The sequence below is a fragment of the Zalophus californianus genome, chromosome 7 (genome assembly GCF_009762305.2).
Source record: "Zalophus californianus isolate mZalCal1 chromosome 7, mZalCal1.pri.v2, whole genome shotgun sequence".
NCBI lineage: Eukaryota > Metazoa > Chordata > Mammalia > Carnivora > Otariidae > Zalophus > Zalophus californianus.
In genome coordinates, this window is record NC_045601.1 from 119,086,255 (window position 1) to 119,097,828 (window position 11,574).

General features: G+C 43.7%; 1 protein-coding gene across 1 annotated transcript in view; it reads right to left on the reverse strand.

Moving 5' to 3' along the window:
- The window catches only part of DDR1 (discoidin domain receptor tyrosine kinase 1), a 51,809-nt gene extending 40,819 nt beyond the window's left edge, over positions 1-10,990 (reverse strand). Inside the window, exon 1 of the mRNA XM_027602319.1 lies at positions 10,853-10,990. The gene's annotated coding sequence lies outside the window, so the exon portion shown is untranslated. The remainder of the gene's footprint in view (positions 1-10,852) is intronic.
- Positions 10,991-11,574: the final 584 nt, after the last annotated feature.

Consider the following 11,574-nt stretch of genomic DNA (forward strand, 5'->3'; position numbering starts at 1 on the left):
TCATTTACAATATCAATATATAAAATACTTGAAACATACTGAAAAGAAACATTCACATCCATGGGAAGATTACAAATGTTTTTGAAGGCCCATAAACATTAATGCAAATACCCAAAGCACTTGAATGTGAATCCTCAATATTGTACATTAATTTCCCCCAAGTTATCTATGAATACAAGGTCATTATGATAAGGGACAGAAGCAGGAAAATGTTTACCCTCAGTCTGGAAGGCTGACCTAAACCTACATAGTTTCTTTCTTTTTTTTTTTTTTTAAGATTTTATTTATTTATTTGACAGAGAGAGACACAGCGAGAGAGGGAACACAAGCAGGGAGAGTGGGAGAGGGTGAAGCAGGCTTCCCGCAGAGCAAAGAGCCCGATGCGGGGCTCGATTCCAGGACCCTGGGACCATGACCTGAGCCAGGGGCAGACGCTTAACGACTGAGCCACCCAGGTGCCCCATCTACATAGTTTCAATAAGGATCAAATATGTGCTGGTCGCTACATTCTTTAAGGGTCTCATGACTGCCTGTATATCTCACCAATAGTTAATACTGAACTGATTGATAAACACCAGAAAAATCTTGCAGAAGCATTTTTGCAAGTAGAAATTCAAAGAAACTTTTGTAATCTGATACTCTCCGCATGCCCTCTTCCTTTGATTACTAAGCATGTAACCACCAGCCTCACACAGCAGTCTCCATGCTACTAAAATAAACTTACTAAGTTGCACCTTAAACGTCTCAATTCTTTCTTGACTGTTGTGTTCAACAACCCTGCATCAATTACAATAATAAGATTTGTAATATAATAAATTTTCAAGATATTTTTGAAAAATAAAAATAAAGAAGGGGTGTCAGACCTACTAGATGTTAAAGTATGTTAAAAAGTCCCAGGAGTTAAAATAAACTGTTGCTGGTGCAAGAATGAAATAAATCAGTGAAACAAAATGTAAAGTCCCCAAAGAAATCTAAGTGTATATAAATTGATATAGGGTAAGACATGCATTTCAGGCCAGTGGGGAAGGAATGATACTGGTTCTAACCATTTGAAATACAATAATAATTAGAATTGTCTCTCTATATGCAAAATCAATTCCATATGAATATAAATGTGGAAACATTTTAATGTGGAAAATGAAAGCATAGGATTGAGTTAGGGAAGAAGTCAACTTTTCTATATGCTTCTGTCAGTGAGTCCTCTGGCTCAACCATGGACCCGATAGTTATTTCTTATCACATTTTCTTGGGGCATTGACAATGACCTTCTGGTAAGCACTAGATGAGAAAAATCCTGATTGCAATGGAACACCTAGAAGACCACACCCCACAGGTCCCTTCCCTGCCCATGATCATGCACCCTCTGCCTGCTCTCTCATACATACCTGCCCCCCAACCTCTCCCTGTAAGACCCTAGATGTCCATCCTGCCAGTGGAGAAGTCGGTTGTAAGGTGGGAGCCTACCACCTCTCTGGCTGGCACCCAAAATAAATTTCTCCAGTCCTCTTTTCCAAACCCTTGAGTTTTTTGGCTTCTTTTGCAATGAGTTTATCTGAGTTTGTTCAGCAACATTGTTGGCAAACCCAGCCAAGAGCTATGCTTTTGCTTTTACCTGCTCCCTCAGGATTCTGGGGGCAAGGAGGGGCAGTTGGCCATGGCACTGCACCAGGGCATACTCCTTCATTTCCTGAGTTAGCAGCTGTGATATATTGTTCCATAACACTTCCCAGGTTAACCCTTAATTTTGTTCCATTCCTAAGAGAAAGCAAAGAGTACATAAACTGTGACAGATCTTCCATGTTTCTGTTGACATGTCCCTCAACCTCTCTCATCTTCTGGAGCACCAATTCCTTTACAGCACCCTGGGCTTAATTACATCCACATTTCAATTCCTGCAATAACTAGGAGCTTGAGTCCTATGATTCCACTGCAAAAAGAGACTATACCTGGCTGATTTCTTCCCTAAAGCACTTGCTAAATATTTAAGTGTGAATTCCTTAAAACTCCCATGATAGGCTTCTCACGACAAGTCCACATTTCTCAACCCTCTTTTATTTTATATTATGTGTCCCTGTTGTACCATATACAGTGAAGATTGCTCTTTGTGCCTGGTTCCTGGGAAGGGGACTCCACATCCTTGGCATTTCCTGAATAATAGGAGTATCTTTGTAATTCATGAGTCCCTTGGTCACACCTGAACTTATGCTAATGAGATGGCAGGATGAGGCGCTGGTCACCAGAAAGACCAACCATATGATTTAAGGTTGGGGCTTTGAACCAGGCCAGCTTCCCAGCAGGGGAGAATGGGTGGAAATTGAGTTCAATCATATGGCCAAGATTCAATCAATTAATGCCTACATAATGAAGTTTGGGAGAGCTTCCAGGTTGGTGAATACATCCATGTGCCTGGAAGGTGAGGCACCCTGATTCTATGGGGAGAGGATGTGGAAGCTCTGTGTTTGGGACCCTCCTAGATTTCACCCTATGTGTCTTTTCATTTGACTGGTACTCTTAGCCAGGATGCCGTAGGAAGTCTTTCAAATCAGAGGGCTAAAAGCTATCAGAAGGGAAGAGGGGGAGAGGCAAAAGCAGGGAAGGAATGTGTTGTACTTTGCAGAATCAACAGTTTCAGCCAAGGAGACACCCAGCTAGGCGTTTCACCTGATAGCCCCTCGCTAGGTGTGTCTCACCTGATAGCCTCTTACTGAGGACCTGCACAGAGCCCCCCCTGGTGTGGCCTCAGCCAGCCTGTTCCCTCGTGGACTTACCAATTCATCCCAAAGATGTTGAAAATCAGACCAAAATGAAAATGTTGTCTTGAATGTAAGATAAATTTTCAAAATAGTTGATTGTGAGGCAGTAAAAATTACACCTAAGTAGGACCCTAGGCCTCATGTATCAACAAGAGAGGCCGACCCAGGCATTCTCACCTAAGTCCTTAACTCTGATGGGATTTTTATACCTTAGCTATTACTCCTTATGATGGTTCATTTGATGTGTCAACTTGACTGGGTAAGAGATGTCCAGATAACTGGTAAAACATTATTTTTGGGTGCATCTGTCTGTGAGGGTGTTTCTGGGAGAGATTAGCATTTGAATCAATGGACTTAGTAAAATAGACTGCCCCCCATACCACCCCCCCCATCGTGGGTGGGCATCATACAATCTGTGAGGACCTGAATGGAAAAAGGAGAAGGAAGCTCTTTACTTGAGCTGGAACATCTGTGTCTTCCTGCCCTCAGAAGTCACATTGCCGGTTCTTGCGCCTTCAGACTCATACTGATCACATCACCAGCTTTTCTGGTTCTCCAGCTACAGACAGCAGAGCAGGTGTATATATATATATATATATACAGAACTAGTAGGAAATAGATACTGTTTTTTAAAAAGTCAACTGAAAAGCGGCTGGGTGGCTCAGTCATTAGCGTCTGCCTTTGGCTCAGGTCATGACCCCAGGGTCCTGGGATCGAGCCCCGCATTGGGCTCCCTGCTCAGCGGGAAGCCTGCTTCTCCCTCTCCCACTCCCCCTGCTTGTGTTCCCTCTCTCGCTGTGTCTCTCTCCGTCAAATAAATAAATAAAATCTTTAAAAAGAATAAAATAAAATAAAAAATAAGTCAACTGAGCAAATTTAAAGACCTAACTGGTTTTACTCAATGATTCATGAATCAGGCATCCCATCTAACAAATAGAAGGGAGCTCTGAAGATTTTGTACAAGATGAAAGATTTTTATAGGCAAGAGAGTGGGACAGGAAGTCAAAAGGAGTGGATTATTTCAGGCAAAGTTACCTTCTCTTAAGGGAAGGCAGGGGGTTTTTCCATACAGATTACCTCACCAGTGTTGATCAGGACATTCCAGACTGATTACTTTAAATTCCAGTCCTAGGTGGATGAAACTGATGCCAGCAGCCTGGGTCTGAGGACCCAGGGGGGGTCCTGCAGGATGAACCAAGGTTCTTAGGCATCGAGAAGGATGGAGATCAGGTAGGAGCCAGCAAGAGGTGAAAGCAGAGTTTATTGAAGATATATATATATATATATTATATATATATATATATATATATATATATATATATATATATAAAGAGAGATACAGACCAAGGTCTGGGAGACTCGGAAAGGAAAAAAGCATGAATCTCATCTTTGCTTGGAGTCTGGGGTTTTTACTGGCAACTGTGATCTGGTGTACGTGTCCTTTTAGGCATCCAGGAACTGGTCAGAGAAAGACAGGGTCCAGGTGTCCTTAATAAGTCACTCATTCCCTGAAGTCAGGGGTCTTGGCATCAAGGTGTTTGGAGTCAGCGGTCTTGGAGAATGTTTATGAGGACCCCTCCTAGTCACTCCTTAGATGTTATCTATTGTGCTGGAAGTTTCCAAAGACATCATTCTCTTTGTCCTTTACAAGGAGTACATATGCTATTTGCATTAGAAGGCCTGTGTAGTGTGGGGTGGGGGTGCAGATCCTAGCAAGAATAGAAGCCAGAAAAGGAGCAAAGGGGGGAAAATGGCATTTTTTGTGGGGTCCCTTCAGTTTCCCTGTCCCAGAGCTAATTAAGGTGTCTGACATGAAAGAAGAGTCTGAGGATATTCTGAGGGAAATGCTGGTATGAGAATTAACCTAAGTGCAACCATGTTAAACTTATATAAATCTTTCATTGGTTGGCAGAAAGTCAAAGTTTGACATCGCAGTGCATGAGTGAGGCTGAGGAAACCCCCTGTCCCATACATTGCTGGTACTGGTGCAAATGGCACAGTCCTGAGGAGCAGAACCTGGTAATATACACCAAAATTACAAATGCATTTACCCCTTGATCCAGAAATCTCCCCTCTGGGAATCTATCCTATAGATTTGCCAACCCAAACGCAAACTTGTTCAGGCATTAAAGTTAGTCATTGTAGCACTGTTTATAATCACAACTTATTATATTGTAACATAACCCAAGTGTCCAGCAATAGGGGACTGGTTGAATGCATAAGTCTGCGGTATCAATCAATGGAATACTATAGAGCTATCAGAAAGAGACCAAGGCATGGGGAATTGCTAAATGTGCTTCCTTATGGAAGTATATACAGAACATTTTGTTAAAATTTAAAAAGGAAGGAGGGGCACCTGGGTGGCTCAGTCGGTTAAGCATCTGACTCTTGATTTCAGCTAAGGTCATGATCTCAGTGTCATGAGATGTAGCCCCATGTTGGGCTCAGCACTCAATGCAGAGTCCAGAGATGCTCTCTCCCCCCTCCCTCCACCCCTACCCCTCCCCCTGCTTACACATGCTCTCTTTAAATACATAAATGAAATCTTTAAAAATTTTTAAAAATGAAGGAGCAGAATATATAATAATATTTTATAAGATTATATATATACATAATATAATATGCTTTTTGTGTAAGAAAGGAGGAAATAGGGGTGTTTGGCTGAGTCAGTGGGTAGAGCATGGGACTTTTTTTTAAGATTTTATTTATTTGACAAAGAGAGAGAGACAGTTTGAGAAGGAACACAAGCAGGGGGAGTGGGAGAGGGAGAAGAAGGCTTCCTGCTGAGCAGGGAGCCCAATGCAGGGCTCGATCCCAGGACCCCAGGATCATGACCTGAGCTGAAGGCAGTCGTTTAACCAACTGAGCCACCCAGGCACCCCTGAGAGCATGGGACTTTTGATCTTGGGGTCATGAGTTCAAGCACCACATTGGGCATAGAGCTTACTTAAAAAAAAAAAAAACAATAAAAAGTAAAAAAAGAAAGGAGGAAATAAAGTATTTATATATTTGCATAAAGAAACTTTGGAAGGATAAATAAGATACTATTATAATAAAAATGATTACTTACATGGACAAAGCAAGGGAGATCAAAGAAGACAGGGATGGGGGTGGGAGTGAAATTTCTCATGTACCAGTTGATATGATTTTCATTTTGAACTACATAAATATAATATCTATTAAAAAGACTTCTTACAGGGTGCCTGGGTGGCTCAGTAAGTTAAGCGTCTGCCTCCCACTCAGGTCGTGATCTCAGGGTCCTGGGATCAAGCCCTGAGTCAGGCTCCCTGCTCAGTGGGGAGTCTGCTTCTCCCTCTGCCCCTCCCCTCCGCTCACGCTCTCTCTCTTTTTCTCAAATAATATCTTTTAAAAAAATAACAATAAATAAAAATTTTAAAAAGACCTTAAAACTAACACAATGTTATGTCAGTTATATCTCAATAAAATAAGTAATTTTAAAAATAAATTTTAAAACATTTTAAAGAATGTTTTCTTCAAAAGATTGTTAAAAATCTAAACAAGAAGACTTGCAATTTGGGTAGGCTAGAGTAATCTGTGGCAAACTAAAGTGGCCACAAAAAACAACTAGAGGGGTGCCTGGCTGGTTCAGTCAGTAGAGTGTGTGACTCTTGATCTCCAGGTCATGAGTTCAAGCTCCATGTTTGGTGTTGGAGATTACTTAAAAAAAAAAAAAAAAAACTAGAAAAAAAACAGATGAAACAATGTTTATAATCATCAGAGATCTGAGGAAACAACTCATACCATGGAACTAATTTAGTTAAAGTTCTAAAGGGAGGACCTAAGAAAGTAAGCTTATGATCTGAAGCTGCTTTTTTCCCAGAGGCATTTGCTGACCCTGGACTCAGGCAAAAGGCTGAGAATCTGCCCTTGGCTCAGACAGAATGCCATGGAGTTAGGGTGACAAAACTGGAGACTTAAGAGGTCTCAAAACTACAGTATCCTTTCAAGACATTTACCAAATTTTGAAGGCACATAAGGCGCAGGCAGAAACCTCTGAAATGAATGTTTTCCACAGTCTTTCAAGGTTTTGAATACTACAGATTACAGTTAAGGACCCTCCAGGGGAAGGATTGCAGTGAACTCACCAGCTCTTAGCTCAAAGTCTTGAGAACTATACCCTAGGAACAAGAACAAATAAAAGGTGGGCTACAGCCATAAACACTAACTAAATAAACAACTGCAGTTCAGCCTTAGCACAGCTAGGTCACCAACTGGATCAAGGTGCTCAGTTTCTACTCTGTCTGCCTAGCAGAAAAGAAGGTGAACACTCTACAGTAGAAGACATCATCATCTGGCCTAGGCACAGTTTTTATAAACAATGTTTTAATATCAAATCAAAATCAGTACACAAAAGACACTTCCATAAAAATGAAAGAGACGCTTCCATGAAAATGAAAACCAAGAGAAAAACAGGCAATATAAATAGACACACACGTGATCCCAATATTGCTTTAACAAGCAAGGGCTTTAAAAGAACTATGGTTAATAAGTTCACAGAAAGAGAGGAAAAGATGGAGAACCTATATTAAAATGGAAACTTTCACCACAAAACTGAAATCTATAAAATAATCAAATGGAAATTCTGGAATAAAAAATTACATCTGATATTAAGAACTCAAGAGATGGGATGGGTTTACAAGGGGTTAGAAATAGCATAAAACATGCTTGGTGAACTGGAAGGCAGACTAGTTTCCAAACAGAAATGGAGAGAGAAAAAAGAATGAAAAACCCAGGAAATATTTGTTAGGAGAAAAAGTTTAGAATTTTTAAAAAATCTCGGGGCACCTGGGTGGCTCAGTTGGTTAAGCAACTGCCCTCAGCCCAGGTCATGATCCCAGGGTCCTGGGATCGAGCCCCACAGCAGGCTCCCTGCTCAGCGGGGAGCCTGCTTCTCCCTCTCCCTCTGCCTGCTATTCCGCCCGCTTGTGCTCTCTCTCTCTCTCTGTCAAATAAATAGATAAATAAATCTTACAAAAGAATGTTTAAAAATCTCTAAGGATTTATTAAAGATCAAAAAAATACAGAAGCAAATATTCAGTAAGCAAGAAATAAAGGATATGCATAAAAAATAACCGGTTTTTATTTTTCTGAGGAAGCCTCTCTTCTGTTTCCATGCCCTTCTTTTTGTAAAAAATAAAATAAAAACTCCAAGCCTGGAGACATTTCAGGAAAAACCTGCCAAGGAAAATGCCTAGAATTCAATGGACAGAGGAGCCACAATGCAAAAAAAAAAAAAAAAGAGAGAGAGAGAGAGAGAGAGAAGGCCATAAAATGTTCCATTGACTTGAGAATTATGTTGTTTATCAATTTTTGTTACAAAATATACACCAAATGTCACATTCCTTATTTTTTCTCAATCAAATGGAATCTACTCTGCGCCCCAACCTGCCACGCTGGGAAGAAATTCAACCCTAGTCATTGGTGGGGCTCCATCCTCCCTCCACAAGGTCACAAAATCTCAGGGGCTTATGCTATGCCAGAAAAATTGAAAGCAAGGCCAGGCCCTTCGTGGTAGCTGTCCTAGCTCCAGCTGCTCTGGTGAAACACTACAGTCCGGGTGACTTAGACCACGGACATTCCTCTCCCAGTTCTGGAAGCTGGGAGGTGCCAGCAGGCTCAGTGTCTGGTGAGCACTCTCTTCCTTTCACTTACCCTCGCGTGGCAGGGGTGGGAGGACTCTGGTCTCTTCCTCTTCTTATTAGGGCATGAATTCTCAGCAGGGGCTCCAGCTTCATGACCTCACCCAAACCTAATTATCTCCCAAAGGCCCCAATTCCAAATACCAAGGCACTGGGGGTGAGGGTCTAAACATAGGGATTTTCAGGTGGCACACACACGCAGTCCATTGTGGCAGTCACCGTTTCAGTTGCTCCCTCTGCTTTCAGAGGCTTGTCAAGCCCTGCAGTCCTGGTCCTCCCACGGGTCCATGTCACTGACAGCAGGGTCTCCCTGGGGGACCGTGGCCTAGGTGCTCCTACTGGGAGAAACTAGGCCCAGCCTCTCGAGGCATCCTCCAGCCATCCCTCAGCCTAGGAAGACTCTGGGCAAAATTAGAGGCCTGCGTATCCACTATTCATAGGGAGAAAGCCTCAAATCTCCAGACCCCAGAGAATTTCAGCCTCTGCTCAGCGCATACCCACAGCCCACTTCTGTCTCTGTCAGCCTAGGTGTTAGCACATAATCCAGATGCCAACGACCACCCACCCACTCCATACCCAAAAAGAAGCTCAGAATTGAGAACCAAAGCTTCATAACTTGCTCAATGAGGACAATGTGCATAGAGCAACAAGAACAAAATAAAAAATAATTCCACAGTAAATTATCCTGCCACGAGCCTGGCAGCTTAGATAAATTCTGATGGAATGGAGAGCTAGTAAATACTGTAGCCACAATTTGGAAGGCAGCTATGCTCACCACTATACCACCAACGCTGTAGCCACAATTTAGCAAAGTGAGTTAAGGAGATGAATTCTTTCAGAGCCAAGGAGCTGCTCATCACGGGCGTGAAGGCTCTGGTCTAGGTAAAGATTCAACTTTTCCAGTGACCTATTGCTGAGAAATAACTATGCCAAACCTCATGGCCGCTGCCTCATATCATGATTTTGTCTGTCAGTCTGGCAATTTTTTTTTTTAAGATTTTATTTATTTGACAGAGAGAGACACAGCGAGACAGGGAACACAAGCAGGGGGAGTGGGAGAGGGAGAAGCAGGCTTCCCGCGGAGCAGGGAGCCCGATGTGGGGCTCCATCCCAGGACCCCGGGATCATGACCTGAGCCAAAGGCAGACGCTTAACCACTGAGCCACCCAGGCGCCCCCCCCCCCTTTTTTTTAATGTAAGAGTTACAGTTCATTTATTTATTTTTAAGTAAGCCCTACACCCGACATGGGGTTTGAACTCACGACCCCATGATCAAGAGTCACATTTTCTACTGACTGAGCCCCTCTTCTGCTCTTGATGTTGACTGAAATCACTTGGCACCATCAGATGCAGATGGGCTTGGTCTAGAGTGCTCAAGACATTCCCTCACGTTTCTGTCTCCTTGGTGGGGACAGCTGGACTCCACCGGTAGTCAATGGGAGTGCTGCACACGGCTGTTGCAGCATGCGGTCTTGGGGAATTTGGACTCCTTCCATGGCAGGTCAGGGTTCCCAGAGTGTTCGAAGAGACAGGAAGTGGAAGTTGCCTACGTCTGGAGACTGGCTCAGCATCGCTTTACCGATTTTTGTTGATCAAAAAGCCATAGAAGCACCCAGATTCAAGGGAAAGCCCCCTCTTAATGGGACAAGGAGCAAAGGATTTGTGGCCATCTTTAATCTCCTGCACTGCATAGAAGTAGCCCCCTCCCTCCGGGTGATTCCAGGTGAGCTGAGTCCTGCTTAAGCAACAGCACCTATGAAACTAGATGGCTCTGGAGAAGATACCGAGACGACCTCAAACTTGACCAGCAGTGTCTGCCTAGCTGCTGTGAACAGCACACAGGCCTTACTGCTGGGTTTACAAATGCCGATGCTCACACTCAAGAGTCCAGCTGTATTTGATGAAGGAGGCAGCAAACTGGGAGCTCTCAATAACACAAACCCATCTAGTTCATTTCAATTTTTGCAGGAGCTGGAAAATGCGTGAGATCAATGCAGGAAGCCATTAAAAGGGTGAGCAAAAAGAAAAGTCCTTCATGATTTAAATTCTGCTCCCCGACCCCTCCTCTTGAGGAGACAAGAGCGAAGATCTATGAGGAGGGCACCGAGGACGGTGAGCACTGAGATGACAAAAGACCACTCCCACTTCCCTCACTCCATTCTGCAGACTCATTTCGAATACTTACATCTTTTTAAAAAATGATTTACATAAATATAATATACATACAGAAAAACACACAACCGTAAGCGTACAGGACAATGAACTTTCACACACTGAGCACATCATGGAACCAGCGCCGAGATTAAGGAAGAGAACATTCCCAGGATGCCAGGGGCCTCCCTCATGTCCCCTTTTAGTCACTACCCTCCCCAAAGGGTAACCACTCTCCTGACTTCTACAGTCTTGCCTGGACTTGAGCTTTATATAAATGGAACCTACCAATAGGGGGCCCTTTTATGGCCAGCTTCTCTCACTCGATTTTCTGTCTGCAGATTCACCTGTGTTGTCAGAAGTTGTTGTGAAATGATTCACCTTCATCGCTGAGAAGCATCCCACTGCATGAAGCTGCTACAGTTTTTTTTTTCTTCTTCTTCTCATTCTCCTGTGGAAGGATAGTTGGGCTGTTTCCGGTTTAGGCTGCAGCATGTTCCCCAGTAGCCGTATCTCTGTCGGGGACAGTTCTGCTCCACCGGCCTCTCACTGAGGCAAGGGCACCAGTCTGAGGCATTTGAGACCTGGCCCAGCCAGCAGCACCACACAGTGCTGCCTTCCCAAGGGCTGCAGCCTGCAGGGCTCAAAGAAGCTAGACAGGGGCCTCCCTCCTGTCCCACAATCCTTTCTGGCACTTCTACCACCTTCCCAGGGCTTAGCCCAAGGACCCCTTCCTCCAGGACCCTCAAGTGTCCCCAGGCTCATCACGTCACCTCTGCCCCTCCAGTCCAGGGGCGCATGTTACTCTTAGTGTCCCCTTCTCCTAAGTCCTGGGCTTTTCCATGAACCCTTTCATTTCCCTCAAAGGTCCAGTATTTAAAACTCGGGAGCCACGGAAGGATCAGCAGGCCCTATCTTTAGGTCCTTCCTTCCTCCCGACTCTTACCTGCAACGTGGGCAGCACTATGCGGAACATGGTAGGTTTCCTGGGAGAGCCTGGCATTTTCTCA